A 16,506-nucleotide genomic window follows, 5' to 3' on the forward strand; every position below is an offset into this window, starting at 1 on the left:
CTTTAAACTTTATACATCCAGCTACTTTCTCTTGAGGAAAGGTACCATGCATGCTAAAAATCTTTGCTAGGTAGTCTTCACTTTTAGAGATGCTTAAACATTCTTCTCAAGACACTCTCCTTTGCAGGGAATATGCAGAAAGTGAATATTGCATTTTAACATAGTGGATGCTCACTAGGTGTTGTTGATTGAATTAGTTTGTTTCTACCATTTTATGAAAAGTAAGTTAAGCAAAAATCAGCAGTGAACTCCAAATGACACAATCCAGTGGCCTTTTCCTAGCCTCACTCTAGTTCACTTCATAGTATCTGATGATTCTTTTCAATGAAGCTTTTTTCCTATCCTCCAACTTCCTTTTTACTTTTTTTTTTTTTTTAAGACAGAGTCTTGCTCTGTCACCCAGGCTAGAGCACAGTGGTGAGATCTCAGCTCACTGCAACCTCTGCTACCCAGGTTCAAGTGATTCTTATGCCTTAACGGGATTACAGGTGCCCCCCACCATGCCCGGCTAATTTTTGTATTTTTAGTAGAAATGGGATTTCACCATATTAGTCAGGCTGGTCTCGAACTCCTGACCTCAGGTGATCTGCCCACCTCAACCTCCCAAAGTGCTGGGATTACAGACGTGAGCCACGGCACCTGGCCCCTTTTTTATTTCTGAGAATTCAGTTACTCTCCCTCATTTTACCCCTCAATAGGGCATTCCTGAAGGTTCTGTCCTCAGCTCATGACAAATTACATGCATTTATGAGGAGGTAGTCTTTTATAGTAGAAAGGGAACTGAATTAGATGTGTGAGGAATTGCATTAAAATCTTGATCATGTTTCACACTGTGTGACCTTTGTCCATTTACTCAAACTTTTGGAGTTCGTTTCCTCATCTACAAGCAGTGAAACGAAATTATTTGCCCAACCTGCATTACAGGGTTATAATGAGGATCAAAACAGATGATAGATCTAAAAACTCTGACAAGTATATATTACCATGCAAATGGATGTTACTTTCTATTCATTGTTACTATTATTAGACAGCTAGGTCACTGACACTATGAGACAGAATCTTTGTATAAACTTATTTGGCTCCCAAGGATATCAGACTATGACCTTGTATTAATTATCCATATTTGAACCAACTATTCTAACAGGTCCAAGCCATATAGAATTTTTTTTGCATATGTTTATCATGAAATCTAACTTGTCATTATTTTGTAGTAATATTCACAGGGCCTTTGATGAGGATACCAACTTTCCTAGCATTCGAGTGTTAGCAGGAATAGTCATTATGTTGAGTTTAAAATGCTTATATATGTCTACACAAGTCTTTTCCATATACTGATACTGTTAGGTCATTGAAAGTTAATAAGTTAAAGTTTACTGTATAATCTCTTTAAAAGCCCACAAACATCTACTGTTATATATTCTGGCCTGCATATTGTATTGCAAGCATTTAAACATTTGGCTATTTGTATTACAGGAGCATGGACCCTCAGGTTGTTCATAGATTTCAGGATCTTTTCCATGACTTCCACAGGCAGATAGAGGGTCATCCCCACCAACGTCTCTACCACCACCGTCTCTTCCCAGAGGAGTTTTTACTCTTCCTCCAACTAATTTACCTGAGCTAAGTGGTAAACCATCATCATCACCATCACCTTTGGAGACTCCTCTACCACCACCTTTGTTAAGAGACCTACTCTCCAGGATCCCCACCTGCTCTGTCTTATGGAGTGAAACAGAAATAAATGTGTAAGACTCAATTCCATGTGTTGATTCTTGAACTACATGAGAATTCTCTTTGAAGATAATCAACTCATCAAGGCAAACTTTAAATAGTTTTTGATGACTTTGGTCCACTGGTGATCATTAATGAGTGAAAAGTGATTAGCTGGCTGGGCATGGTGGCTCACACCTATAATCTCAGCACTTTGCGAGGCCACAGTGGGTGGATCACTTGAGGCCAGGATTTTGAGACCAGCCTGGGCAACATGGTAAAACACCATCTCTGCTAAAAAATACACAAATTAGCCAGGCATGGTGGAAGGTGCCTGTAATCCCAGCTACTCGGGAGGCTGAGGCAGGAGAATCACTTGAACCCAGGAGGTGGAGGTTGCAGTGAGCCAAGATCATGCCACTGCACTCCAGCCTGGGCAAGAGCAAGATTCTATCTCAGAAAAAAAAAAAAAGCGTAAAAGAAAGCTGATTAGCCATGTATGAGTATTGTATAATGTTAGAGAATATGACTGCTCATTTTTTATTTCCTTTGTGAGCTCACCATGTTATCAATACAATATCTCAATAAATAGAAAGTCTATAGAGAATATTAAATTCATGTAGAAGGCAAAGATAAATCATTAACATGGTGTAATGATAATTGTATTAGTTTTTCAGGGCTTTCATACAAAATTCCTATAAACTAGGTGGCTCCAAGCAACAAAAATTTCTCTCTCACAGTTTTGGAGTCCAGAAGTTCAAAGTCAAAGTGTTGGCAGGGTGACACTTTCTTTGGACGTTCTAGCAGAGTAACAGTTCCTTGTCTCTTCCAGCTTCTGGGTAGTTGTTGGCATTAATTGGTTTGTGGCCACCTCTCTCTCTACTCCGTGTTCTCATAGCCTTCCCCTCTGTATGTCTGTAAATTCTTCCTACCTCTCATAAGTGTCAACAAGTCTACTGAAAAAGATTTTCTTTTAAGAAAACCAAACGAGACTTTATTCCAGTAAACAGTTTGCAAACCAGGGAGACACAGTCTTCTGTATAAAACAAAGATGCATTCAGAGAGAAGGGAGGGTTATTTTATTTTATTTTTTTGCCTTCCCTTAACTGAGAGTGCCCTGAGTGGAAGAGTGGTTATCCTTTATAGACAAAGTTCCACCCAAGTTTCCCATTCTGGTCCACTTATGTAAATAAAGAAAGCAACTTGCTCAGTTCTAATTCCTTGACTTGCTCAGTTCTGATTGGTCCACACAGGTCACAGTCTATGGCTGATTCTGGCAACATAAACAGGAACAGACAGTTATGAAAGTCCCAAAGTAAGCGAGCATGGAGTTTTCCAGGACTGCAAATTATGTGTGTGACCTCTAGTAAGCAAATGGCCTGTTGGCTCTGTTTTTAATTTAGGCCCAGTTAGCTACTCAGCGTCCATCTTAGAGGACTGGCTCTTTCAGGGTTCACATTTGAATGCATTTAGGGTCCACCCAAATAATCCAGGGTAAGCTCCTTCTTTTATTTATTTATTTATTTATTTTTGAGACGGAGTCTGGCTCTGTCGCCCAGGCTGGAGTGCAGTGGCCGGATCTCAGCTCACTGCAAGCTCCGCCTCCCGGGCTTACGTCATTCTCCTGCCTCAGCCTCCCGAGTAGCTGGAACTACAGGCGCCCACCACGTCGCCCAGCTAGTTCCTTGTATTTCTTTTTAGTAGAGACGGGTTTCAAGGTGTTAGCCAGGATGGTCTCGATCTCCTGACCTCGTGATTCGCCCATCTCGGCCTCCCAAAGTGCTAGGATTACAGGCTTGAGCCACCGCGCCCGGCCTGCTCCTTCTCTTAATATCCTTAACATAATCATATATTTTGCCATATAAAGTAATACTCACAGGTTCTAGGAATTAGGACATGGGCATTTCCTGTTGGGACCACCATCCATTCCACTACAATAACATAGGAAATACATTCTCGAAAGTAATTTTGATTATTTCACCATCTTTAAGTAGTGTTACACACAGGGATGATCCAGCAGCAGCAGGCTAGACAGGAGAACCACACAGCCCAGTGGTGGTGGATTGGGCAGGAGAACACAAAGGCTGCAACAGCATGTAGTTCATATAGCATTTTCACCTAGTATCGTCCCCCTACGAACCTCCAAAACAAAAGGCCCCATACAGCCTGCATTCCACAGAAGAGGGTAGTGGGAGGCTCAGATGCTCCTTATAGATAAGTAATGAATCTCCGTGTTGGCCCCTACCAGATTTATAAGCTCAGAACTCTAAACGTGCATTCAGGTGCATCTGCCGTACAGGGTCATTCTCACAGTATGCTTAAGTTATTGCTGTCAGGCATGTTTACCATACACAGGTGTATCTACCATACAACTGCATATGAATAAACTTCTGGATAAAACAGGCAGTCGTGGAACACATGAACAGGGAAAGGAAAGGAAGTATAGGGCAAATAAATTATAAGTGAGCACAACATCTAATATGATGTCATGGCTATAGAGAGGTAGGCTCGGTTAAGTCAGAAATGAAAACTATCATGATGGTGTCTTTGGTAGATGGAATCATTGGCCCCACTTCTTCACCGCCTCATTGTATCCACACCTTTTGTCATGTATCTTTGCATGTCTCTCAGTAGAATTGGAGTGTATTTCCCTAACTATTTATTTGTTTTTGACACAAGGTCTCTGTCACTCAGGCTGGAGGGCAGTGGCGCAATCACAGCTCACTGCAGCCTCGATCTTCTAGGCTTAAGTGATCCTCCCACCTCAGTCTCCCAAAGTAATGGCATTAGAGATGTGAGCCACTCCACTTGGTCCTGTCTCTTTCATATTAGGCTCAGACATATGATTGTCACTGGTGAAAGGGATATAAGCAAAAATGACAGCATGTCAATTCTGAACTTAGGACACAGGAGGCATTGTAGTTTTTCTACTTGCTCTCTTTTTCCCTCTGTCATCACCATCCCTTGGCTAGCCTACTGATTCTAAAAAGATGAGAGATATGTAGAGCACACCCACACCAGCCTTGCAGCCATCTACCTGAACCTGGCTCAAATCAGCCAACCAACTACCAGGCAATCCGCAGATGTGTGAGCAAAAAAGATGTTTACTGTCACACACCACTGAGATTTAATGATTTTCTCTAGGCCACAATAACAACCTAATAAAATATCACAGGGGTGCTCAGAAATACAGAGATTAAGAGGCACTGCACAGAATGGATAGGAGTTCATACTTTGGGAGTCAAAGTCCAGCTCTGCCACTTAACTACCTGTGGAAATGTCAGGAATCACTAAGCTCCCTATACCTAAATTTCCTTATTTGTGAAATAAAGATGACAGTTTATGTACCTTGTCATACTTCATAGAGTTATTGCGGTAACTAAATTAATATATATATATAAAGTGCCAAGGATATTAGCTTGTACACAGGAAACACTAGATAAGTGTTTGTTTATGATTATGATTATGATCATCATCATCCACTGGGACCTATAACTAGTCTTTGAACCAATCATAAATGTCATAGAGAATTGCCAAAAAGTAGTACAAATATTCAGTAGCAATATGCATTCTCCCCAAAACCATATGAAAGTCACCCTTTCTATACAACCTCAAAATAATAAGAATTATAAATCAGTTTTTTTGTTTTTGTTTTTGTTTGTTTGTTTCTTTGGAGAGTTTTGCTCTTGTTGCCCAGGTTGGAGTGCAGTGGCATGATCTTGGCTCACTGCAACCTCTGCCTCCTGGGTTCAAGCGATTCTCCTGCCTCAGCCTCCCGAGTAGCTGGGATTACAGGCACCCGGCTAATTTTTTGTGTTTTTAGTAGAGACGGGATTTCACCGTGTTGACCATCCTAGCCAGGCTGGTCTCGAACTCCTCAACTAAGGTGACCCACCCACCTCAGCCTCCAAATGCTGGAATTACAGGTGTGAGCCACCATGCCCAGCCTTATAAATCTATTTTTAACCTTTGCCAATGTGGAACACGAACAACCATATTTCAGTAGTATTTTTAAAAGACATAGCCCCCTGGCTGGGCACATTGGCTCACACCTGTAATCCCAGCACTTTGAGAGGCCAAGGTGGGTGGATCACTTGAAGCAAGGAACTGGAGAGCAACCTGGCCAACATGGCAAAACCCCGTCTCTATTAAAAATAAAAAAATTAGCCTGGCATGGTGGCGCACACCTGCAGTCCCAACTACTTGGAAGGCTGAGGCACGAGAATCGCTTGAACCTGGGAGTCAGAGGTTGCAGTGAGCCAAGATCACGCCGTTGTACTCCAGTCTGGACAACAGAGTGAGACCCTGTCTCAAAAAAATAAAAATAAAAATAAAAAAGAAAAAGAAAAAAGGCATATCCATAAGCATTAGCCAGATAAAGTATCTGTTTAAATATTTATAGCTTGTTTATTTCTGTGTGTTTCCTGATCATATCAATGACCCATTTGGATCAATGGCCTATTGACAAACCAACCATCAATGGTGGTTTGTCTTTAAATATTTTATTTTTTAGGAGCCACTGTTATATTATGTAAATCCATACTTTGTCTGGTTTTATAATACAAATGTTTTTCAGAGTTTAGTATTCGTTTATGGTGTCTTTCATCACACAGGTTTTTTTTTTTTTTTTTTCCATTTAATCAGCTCTGCCAAACTTTTATTATATAAATATGGATTTTCTAACAAGTTTAGAAAATAATTTCTTATATTTTATTGTGAGAATTTTATTTTATTTTATTTTATTTTTGAGATGGAGTCTGGCTCTGTCGCCCAGGCTGGAGTGCAATGGCTGGATCTCAGCTCACTGCAAGCTCCGCCTCCCAGGTTCACGCCATTCTCCTGCCCCCGCCTCCCAAGTAGCTGGGACTACAGGCGCCCGCCTCGTCGCCCGGCTAGTTTTTTGTATTCTTTAGTAGAGACGGGGTTTCACCGTATTAGCCAGGATGGTCTCGATCTCCTGACCTTGTGATCCGCCCGTCTCGGCCTCCCAACGTGCTGGGATTACAGGCTTGAGCCACCGCGCCCGGCCTTTATTTTATTTTTTTAAGTTTTTGAGATGGAGTTTCACTCTTTTGCCCAGGCTGGAGTGCGATGGCGCGATCTCAGCTCATTGCAACCTCCACCTCCCAGGTTCAAGCAATTCTCCTGCCTCAGCCTCCCGAATAGCTGGGATTACAGGCATGCACCACCATGCCCGGCTAATTTTGTATTTTTAGTAGAGATGGGGTTTCTCCATGTTGAGGCTGGTCTTGAACTCCTGACCTCAGATGATTCACCCGCCTGGGCTTCCCAAAGTGCTGGGATTACAGGCGTGAGCCACCGCCCCCCGGCTGAGAATTTTAAAACATTGTTTTTTATATTTCTGATTTAAAAGTATTACATGCGGCCGGGCGCGGTGGCTCAAGCCTGTAATCCCAGCACTTTGGGAGGCCGAGACGGGCGGATCACGAGGTCAGGAGATCGAGACCATCCTGGCTAACACGGTGAAACCCCGTCTCTACTAAAAAAATACAAAAAATTAGCCGGGCGAGATGGCGGGCGCCTGTAGTCCCAGCTACTCGGGAGGCTGAGGCGAGAGAATGGCGTAAACCCGGGAGGCGGAGCTTGCAGTGAGCTGAGATCCGGCCACTGCACTCCAGCCTGGGCGACACAGCGAGACTCCTCTCAACAAAAAAAAAAAAAAAAAAGTATTACATGCTCATTATAAAAATGCAGAAAATGATGCTGAAGGAGAAAAAGGGTGAATCCTATGACTCATGATATTCACTTTGAAGATTTGCATTTGACTCTGACAGAAATTCCCTATGCATGAGATACATTCAGTTAAGGTTTTTTTTTTTTTTTTTTTGAGACGGTGTCTCACTCTGTCACCAGGCTGGAGTGCAGTGGCATGATCTCGGCTCACTGCAACCTCTGCCTCTCGGGTTCAAGCGATTCTTCTACCTCAGCCTCCCGAGTCGCTGGGACTACAGGCGCATGCTACCACGCCCAGCTAATTTTTGTATTTTTTTTTTTTTTTTTTTTTTGAGACGGAGTCTTGCTCTTTCGCCCGGGCTGGAGTGCAGTGGCCGGATCTCAGCTCACTGCAAGCTCCGCCTCCCAGGTTTTACGCCATTCTCCTGCCTCAGCCTCCGGAGTAGCTGGGACTACAGGCGCCCGCCACCTCGCCCGGCTAGTTTTTTTTGTATTTTTAATGGAGACGGGGTTTCACCGTGTTAGCCAGGATGGTCTCGATCTCCTGACCTCGTGATCCGCCCGTCTCGGCCTCCCAAAGTGCTGGGATTACAGGCTTGAGCCACCGCGCCCGGCCTAATTTTTGTATTTTTAGTAGAGATGGGATTTCACCATGTTAGCCAGGCTGGTCTCAAACTCCTGACCTCATGATCTGGCCACCTCAGCCTCCCAAAGTGCTGGGATTACAGGTGTGAGCCACCGCGCCTGGCCCCAGTTAGGAATACTTTAATGGGAGTGTCTTATTCATGCAGTTACGTAAGCTATTTTGTTCATTTTTATAAACATCATTAACATCTATCCATATCATAAATAAATATTTATATCCTACTTTTTTTTTTTAAGTAGAGATGAGGTCTTGCTATGTTGTTCAGGCTGGTCCTGAACCCCTAAGCTTAAGCAATCCTACTGCCTCAGCCTCCCAAAGTGCTGGGATTACAGGTTGAGCCACCATGCCGAGCCTACATTCTACTTTTTTCCTTATTATTTTATCACATTATAATTCAACTACGGAATCATATATTGGTTGGCACTTAAGTTGGGCAGGATGAGCACTATATCTATTCTAAGAAACTGTATGCTTGATTCACAGAGGCTTCTGGGTAACTGCTTACAGTTCAGAAACTTACTTGGACCAGGCTGAGTTGGCCTAGGGAAGGCTGGAAGTGACAAATGAAGATTTTGTTCAACCTGAGTACAATGTGCTACACTGCAGTTTGTAGTCATAATGCATACAGTACACACATAGAGTGCAACCCTATGATTGAGGAGAGGCACTCCACTTTGATGCAGAGGTTGCTGGTACATATCCAGCCTATCCTATTCTGTTTGTAATGTGACTCATTAGCTTCCAGAAGGTCTGGTATGGCTCTCACTCACTAAAGTATTACATCTGCAAAATTGTGTCTCCACCATTCCATCATCCACCATCACTACCCTTGCTGCCTGATGAGGATCAGAAGTTCAGATGCTTATATCTCTGCACTCAAGAGCACAGCTTATCTTTGAGTTGTATATCCTGACTACAATGCCTTTCTTCTATGTCGTTTGCAGAAGTAAACCTTAGTTGATTTACTTAGATGGTGTCTGTCTGAGCTTTCTGTCCATACAATCCTACTATGGTTATTTGTCAATCAGTGGATGTACAGGCGTTTAAAGAATATCTCCATAGATAATTAAACAATGTGTACATGTCTGAACATTTCACATAGATGAAGTGTCATGTATGGAATTACCTGGTGAGGCAGGATTATCAAATAAGCCAACTGCCTTCAAGAAAACTTGTACCAAGGGATTCACTTGCTGTGGATGAGACTAAGTACTTTGCTGGCTAGAACTGAGTAAAACACTTGGCCAGTTTGACAGGCCAGAAGTAATAGTGGTTCACTCTTGTCCTTTGCATCATCATGACAGCTATTGAGTAAAAAATAGCCAGTTGACACAGACGTTACAAATACAAACTTAGAATTGAACAGACCCAAGGAGGAACCCAGTTCCACCTCTTGATTTGGGCACGATTTTAGGCGGTTTCCTACTCATTCCATGCATAGGTTGTTTCCTTTGTAAAATGGGCATAACACTTAAGTCACAGAGGAGAGGTCAGAACTAGCAAATCTGATTCACAAATTAAGCACTCAAACATGCTTCTTGTACTCACTTCAGCAGCACATATACTAAAATTGGAAAGATACAGAGAAGATACATGGATAACATGCAAATTTGTGAAGCGTTCTATATTTTTCATGTTCATGGTTTGGAAGAATCAATATTGTTAAAATTTCATACTACCAAAGCAATCTATAGATTAGATGCAATCCCTATTAAAATACTAATGACATTCATCACAGAAATAGAAAAAACAATTATAAAATTATGTGGAACTACAGAAGACCCAGAATAACCAAAGTTATCCTAAGCAAGAAGAACAAAGTTGGAGGAATCACATTAGCTGACTTCAAATTATACTACAGAGCTACAATAATCAAAACAGCATAGTACCAGCATAAAAACAGACACATAGACCAGTGGAACAGAATAGAGAACCCAGAAACAAATTCACACACCTATAGGGAACTCATTTTTGACAAGGTGCCAAGAACATATGCTGGGGAAAAGACAGTCTCTTCAATAAATGGTGCTGAGAAAACTGGATGTCCATATGCAGAAGAATGAAATTAGACCCCTATGTCTCACCATATACAAAAATCAAATCAAAATGAATTAAAGACTTAAATCCAACTATGAAACTACTACAAGAAAACATATGGAAAACTCTCCAGGACATTGGTCTGGGCAGAGATTTCTTGAGCAATACCCCACAAGCACAGTCAATCGAAGCAAACATGGACAAATGGAATCACATCAAGTTAAAAAGCTTCTGCACAGCAAAGGATACAATCAAAGTGAAGAGACAATCCATAGGATGAGAGAAATATTTGCAAACTACCCCTCTGACAAGCAATTAATCACCAGAATATGTAAGGAGCTCAGAAAACTCTATAGGAAAAAATATCATAATATGATCAAGAAATGGGCAAAAGATTCGAATAGACATTTCTCAAAAGAAGACATACAAATGACAACAGCATTTTAAAAGATGCTCAACATCACTGATCATCAGAGAAATGCAAATTAAAACTACAATGAGATATCATCCCATCCAGTTAAAATGGCTTCTATCCCAAAGACAGACAATAATGAATGCTGGTGCGGATATGGAGAAAAGGTGGGAATGTAAATTAGTACACTCTTCATGGGAATATAAATTAGTACAACCACTATGGAGAACAGCTTGGAGGTTCCTCAAAATATAAAAATTGAGCTACCATAAGATCCAGCAACACCACTGCTGGGTAAATAACCAAAAGGAGGAAAATCAGTAGATCTGTACTCTTTATTTGCTGTAGCACTGTTCACAATAGCTAAGATTTGGAGGGAAGCTAAGTGTTCATCAGCAGATGAAGGGATAAAGAAAATGTGGTACATACACACAACAGAGTACTATGCAGCCATAAAAAAAAAAAAAATGGGGCCGGGCGCGGTGGCTCAAGCCTGTAATCCCAGCACTTTGGGAGGCCGAGACGGGCGGATCACGAGGTCGGAGATCGAGACCATCCTGGCGAACACGGTGAAACCCCGTCTCTACTAAAAAAATACAAAAAACTACCGGGCGAGGTGGCGGGCGCCTGTAGTCCCAGCTACTCGGGAGGCTGAGGCAGGAGAATGGCGTAAACCCGGGAGGCGGAGCTTGCAGTGAGCTGAGATCCAGCCACTGCACTCCAGCCCGGGCGACAGAGCAAGACTCTGTCTCCCAAAAAAAAAAAAAAAAAAATGAGATCCACTCATTTGCAACAACATGGATAGAACCAGAGATCATGTTAAGTGAAATAATTGAGGCCTGAAAGACTAACATCACATGTTCTTACTTATTTGGGGATCTAAAAATAAAATCAATTCAATTAATGGACATGGAGAGTAGAAGGATGATTACCAGAGGCTGGGAAGGATAGTAGGGGGTTTGTGGCAGAGGTGAGGATGGTTAATGGATACAAAAATATATAGAAAGAATGAATAAGACCTACTATTTGATAGCACAATAGAGTGACTATCGCCATAATACTTAATTGTAGCCACGGCACAGTGGCTCACGCCTGTAATCCCAGCACTTTGGGAGGCCAAGGCAGGCAGATCACCTGAGGTCCAGAGTTTGAGACCAGCCTGGCTAACATGGTGAAACCCCGTCTCTACTAAAATTACAAAAATTAGCTGGGTGTGGTGGTATGTGCCTGTAATCCAAGCTACTTGGGAGGCTGAGGCAGGAGAATCACTTGAAACTGGGAGGTGGATGTGGCAGTGAACCAAGATCATGCCACTGCACTCCAGCTTTGGAGATAGAGTGAGACTCCATCTCAAAAATAAATAAATAAATAAGTAAAAATAACTTATTTGTAAATTTTTAAATAACTTATAGAGTATAATTGGATTGTATATAATTCAAAGGATAAATTCTTGAAGGAATGGATACCCTGTTATCCATGATGTGCTTATTTCACATTGCATTCCTATATCAAATCATCTCATGTAACCCATAAATATATACACCTACAATGTATATAAAAGTTATGTACCCATAACTTTTTTCTTTTGAGATGGAGTTTTGCTCTTGTTGCTCAGGCTGGAGTGCAATGACATGAGCTCGACTCATGGCAACCTCTGCCTCCTGGGTTCAAGCGATTCTCCTGCCTCAGCCTCCTAAGTAGCTCAGATTACAGGCATGCGCCACCACACCTGGCTAATTTTGTAGTTTTAGTAGAGATGGGGTTTCTCCATGTTGGTCAGGTTGGTCTCGATCTCCTGACCTCATGATCCACCTGCCTTGGCCTCCCAAAGTGCTGGGATTACAGGCGTGAGCCACTGTACCTGGCCTACTTTTTTTTTGAGACGGAGTCTCACTGTGTTGTCCAGGCTGGAGTGGAGTGGTATGATCTCAACTCACTGCAACCTCTGCCTCTTGCATTCAAGTGATTCTCCTGTCTCAGCCTCCTGAGTAGTAGCTGGAACTACAGACACCCTCCACCATGCCCGACTAATTTTTATATTTTTAATAGAGACACGGTTTCGCCACGTTGGCCAGGATGGCCTCGAACTTCTGAGCTCAAGTGTCCCACACACCTTGGTCTCCCAAAGTGCTGGGATTATAGGCATGAGCCACTATGCCCAGCTTTAGCTTGGGTTTTTCCCAGATTCCCTTATGAGGATGAGGAAGCTATCTATATTCCTAGTTTATGAATATTATTATATGAAGGGGTGTTAGATTTCTCAATTTTTTTTTCTGCAACTATTGGGATAATCATGTGATTTTTGTGGTTTTTCTTGATATGGTGTATTATATAATTTCATTTTTGTTTTTTGTCTTTTCTTTTTTTTTTTTTTGAGACGGAGTCTTGCTCTGTCACCCAGGCTGGAGTGCAGTGGCCGGATCTCAGCTCACTGCAAGCTCCGCCTCCGGTTTCCGCCATTCTCCTGCCTCAGCCTCCCGAGTAGCTGGGACTACAGGTGCCCGCCACCTCCCCAGCTAGTTTTTTGTATTTTTTAGTAGAGACGGGGTTTTCACCGTGTTAGCCAGGATAGTCTCGATCTCCTGACCTCGTGATTCGCCCGTCTCGGCCTCCCAAAGTGCTGGGATTACAGGCTTGAGCCACCGCGCCCGACCTATAATTTCATTTTTGGATGTTAAAAGAACATTGTATTCCTGGGATAGATTACACTTGGTTATTGTATAATTATTTTTACATGCTATTTTACATGCTAAGTAGTCAACTTTCTAGTGTTTTTTTTTTTTTTGAGACGGAGTCTGGCTCTGTCGCCCAGGCTGGAGTGCAGCGGCCGGATCTCAGCTCACTGCAAGCTCCACCTCCCAGGTTTACGCCATTCTCCTGCTCAGCCTTCCAGGTAGCTGGGACTACAGGCGCCCGCCACCTCGCCCGGCTAGGTTTTTGTATTTTTTAGTAGAGACGGGCTTTCATCGTGTTAGCCAGGATGGTCTCGATCTCCTGACCTCGTGATCCGCCCATCTCGGCCTCCCAAAGTGCTGGGATTACAGGCTTGAGCCACCGCGCCCGGCAACTTTCTAGTGTTTTGTTGATAGTTTGTGCATCCACATTAATAGGAAATATTGGTTTGTAGTTTTCTTTTTATTTTTTCTTTTCCTTTTTTTTCTTTTTTTTTTTTCTTTTGACAGTGTCTTGCTCTGTTGCCCAGGCTGAAGTGCAGTGGTGTTATCATAGCTCCATTCCAGCCTCAACCTCATGGACTCAAGTGATCCTTCTGTCGCGACTCTCAAGTAGGCAGGACTATAGGTGCGTGCCACCACACTTGGCTAGTTTTTGTTTATTTTTTGTAGAGACGAAGTCTGGCTTTGTTGCCCAGGTGGGGCTGTCTTTTAAAATCCGCACATGAAATATGTTTGTTCCTGTATCACGCTGGCAAAGGTTAAAAAGGTTTTTTTCACCGCGTGCAGTGGCTCACGTCTGTAATCCCAGCACTTTGGGAGGCCGAGCTGGGCAGATTACCTGAGGTCAGGAGTTCGAGACCAGCCTGTCCAACATGGTGAAACCCCATCTCTACTAAAAATGTAAAAATTAGCCAGGTGTGGTGTGGGGAGCTGTAATCCAGCTACTTGGGAGGCTGAGGCAGGGAGAACTGCTTGAACCTGGAAGGCGGAGGTTGCAGTGAGCCAAGATTGTGCCACTGAACTGGGCGACAAGAGTGAGACTCTATCTCAAAAAATAAAATAAAATAAAATAGGCCAGGTGCAGTGGCTCACGCCTGTAATCCCAGCACTTTGGGAGGCCGAGGCGGGCGGATCACGAGGTCAGGAGATCGAGACCACCTGGCTAGCATGGTGAAACCCCATCTCTAGCAAAAAATACAAAAAATTAGCTGGGTGTGGCGGTGGGCGCCTGTAGTCCCAGCTACTCAGGAGGCTGAGGCAGGAGAATTGCTTGAACCTGGGAGGCAGAGGTTGCAGTGAGCCGAGATCGTGCCATTGCACTCCGGCCTGGGAGACAGAGCAAGACTCCGTCTCAAAAAAATAAAATAAAATAAAAATAAAAATAAATAAATAAATAAAAAACAATAACAACCCCCAAAAAGTTTTTTTTTTCAAGTTCAGTTTTCTTTAATGACCTCCAGCTCCCTGTAGGGCAGGTTCAGGCAGCTAGGTGATGGCAAGAGTGTTCACTTGAAGATCTTGCCCTGATTGAAGGCTTTGCGCACATGCTGGAAGGCTGTCTCCCAGGAAAGTATCTCTCGAACCAGTGTCTGGGTCTCCTCACTAGGATCCAGTTTCTGCCATGTGTATGACTCGTAGTCCACCTGCCAATCTGGACTCAGTGGAAAGGCAAGCTCCTGGCCTTGGAAGACCTAGATTCCAGAAGTGGAGCTGCTTATTGTTGGTTCCAAAGAGGATGACACTGGCAATGGTATTCTTACTCAGCTTGTCCAGTCACTGGAACATTCCAGTGATGAGATTGCTGCTCATGAAGGTCTGACTGAGTTCTTCAGGGAAGTGATACTCTGAGTACCACAGGGACCAGCCATCCTTATCAAAGTGCTCCCAGAAATATGACAGTGCCACAGAGAATGTGTCCTCATTGGAGTACTCGAGCTTCAATTCATCCAACACAAAGGTACTCTTGGGCAGGTGAGCAAAGAGGTCCTTGGCCTTGGGCTCAGCGGCCAGCGCCTGCTCACATTAGTCCATCTCCTCCTCAGGAGTAGGGGCAGGGCAGCCACCTTTTTCTCCTCCTGCTCAGCCTGGAGCTTCTGCTTCTCTTCCTGTGACCCCTTCTCTTTCCATGGTGTGTCCTTTTTAGGCTGGCTCTCTACAAACTTCTTAGCATCAAAGTGGGCCATCTGGCCGGGCGCGGTGGCTCAAGCCTGTAATCCCAGCACTTTGGGAGGCCGAGACGGGCGGATCACGAGGTCAGCAGAGCGAGACCATCTGGCTAACACGGTGAAACCCCGTCTCTACTAAAAAATACAAAACCTAGCCGGGCGAGGTGGCGGGCGCCGTAGTCCCAGCTACCGGGAGGCTGAGGCAGGAGGAATGGCGTAAACTCGGGAGGCGAAGCTTGCAGTGAGCTGAGATCCGGCCGCTGCCTCCAGCCGGTGACAGAGCGAGACTCCGTCTCAAAAAAAAAAAAAAAAAAAAAAAACTGGGCCATCTTCTCACATAGTTTCGCTTCCCAAGACAGTGCAGAGCTGAGGCTGGTTAATGCAGGTGAGGAACCAGCGGTTGGTATTGGAAAAGGCCTGGCAGAAAGAAGGTTCTAGGATCTGCTTATAGAGCCACAACAGGGTGCAGACAACTGTGATGTCAGCCAATGTCACTCATTTGTCCTCCAGAAAAGTCCTTGTCTTCAAGTGAGCATCCAACAGCCCCAGAATTTGCCTCACTTCCTCCTTTGCATTCTCAGTGGCCTATTTGTTGTGCTGCATGATGCTCAAGGTGGGGAACACCTAGGTACTCGTTGGGGACACTATATATTGCTATCAGCAAAGCTCACTCACTGCGCCACCTGGGCTGCTGCCTCTGGAGTACTTCCCTGCAGCTCCTCATTGCTCACGTAGTAGGCAATGGTATTGCTCTCAAATACACAGAATTTATCGTCACCCTCAAATGCTGGAATCTTGCCGGCAGGAAATTTGCGGAGAAATTCAGAGGTGGAGGTTGGTTTGGCCAAAGTGGAAATGCTGTGGTGTGGAGAGCACACAGACCTGAGCCCCGCTATACTGAGCAGCGATGAGGGCCTTGAAGGTCCTTCAGTTTTCAGGATATGTACACAGGGTCCCAGCTGCCATGGTGATTCCACAAAGAAAGGCTTTTTTGTTTGTTTGTTTTTTAAGATAGAGTCTCACTCTCTCATCCAAGCTGGAGTGCAGTGGTGTGATCTCGGCTCACTGTAACCTCTGCCTTTCAGGTTCAAGCAATTCTCCTGTCCAGCCTTCCGAGTACCTGGGATTACAGGCGTGCACCACAACGCCCAGCTTTTTTTTTTTTTT

At 43.7% G+C, this 16,506-nt stretch overlaps 2 pseudogenes; one reads left to right on the forward strand and one right to left on the reverse strand.

Moving 5' to 3' along the window:
- Nucleotides 1–9,590: 9,590 nt before the first annotated feature.
- Nucleotides 9,591–9,682, forward strand: LOC117078626 (annotated as a pseudogene).
- Nucleotides 9,683–14,679: 4,997 nt separating this feature from the next.
- Nucleotides 14,680–16,305, reverse strand: LOC117077855 (annotated as a pseudogene).
- Nucleotides 16,306–16,506: the final 201 nt, after the last annotated feature.

The sequence above is a fragment of the Trachypithecus francoisi genome, unplaced genomic scaffold (assembly GCF_009764315.1).
Source record: "Trachypithecus francoisi isolate TF-2019V2 unplaced genomic scaffold, Tfra_2.0 Lachesis_group6, whole genome shotgun sequence".
NCBI lineage: Eukaryota > Metazoa > Chordata > Mammalia > Primates > Cercopithecidae > Trachypithecus > Trachypithecus francoisi.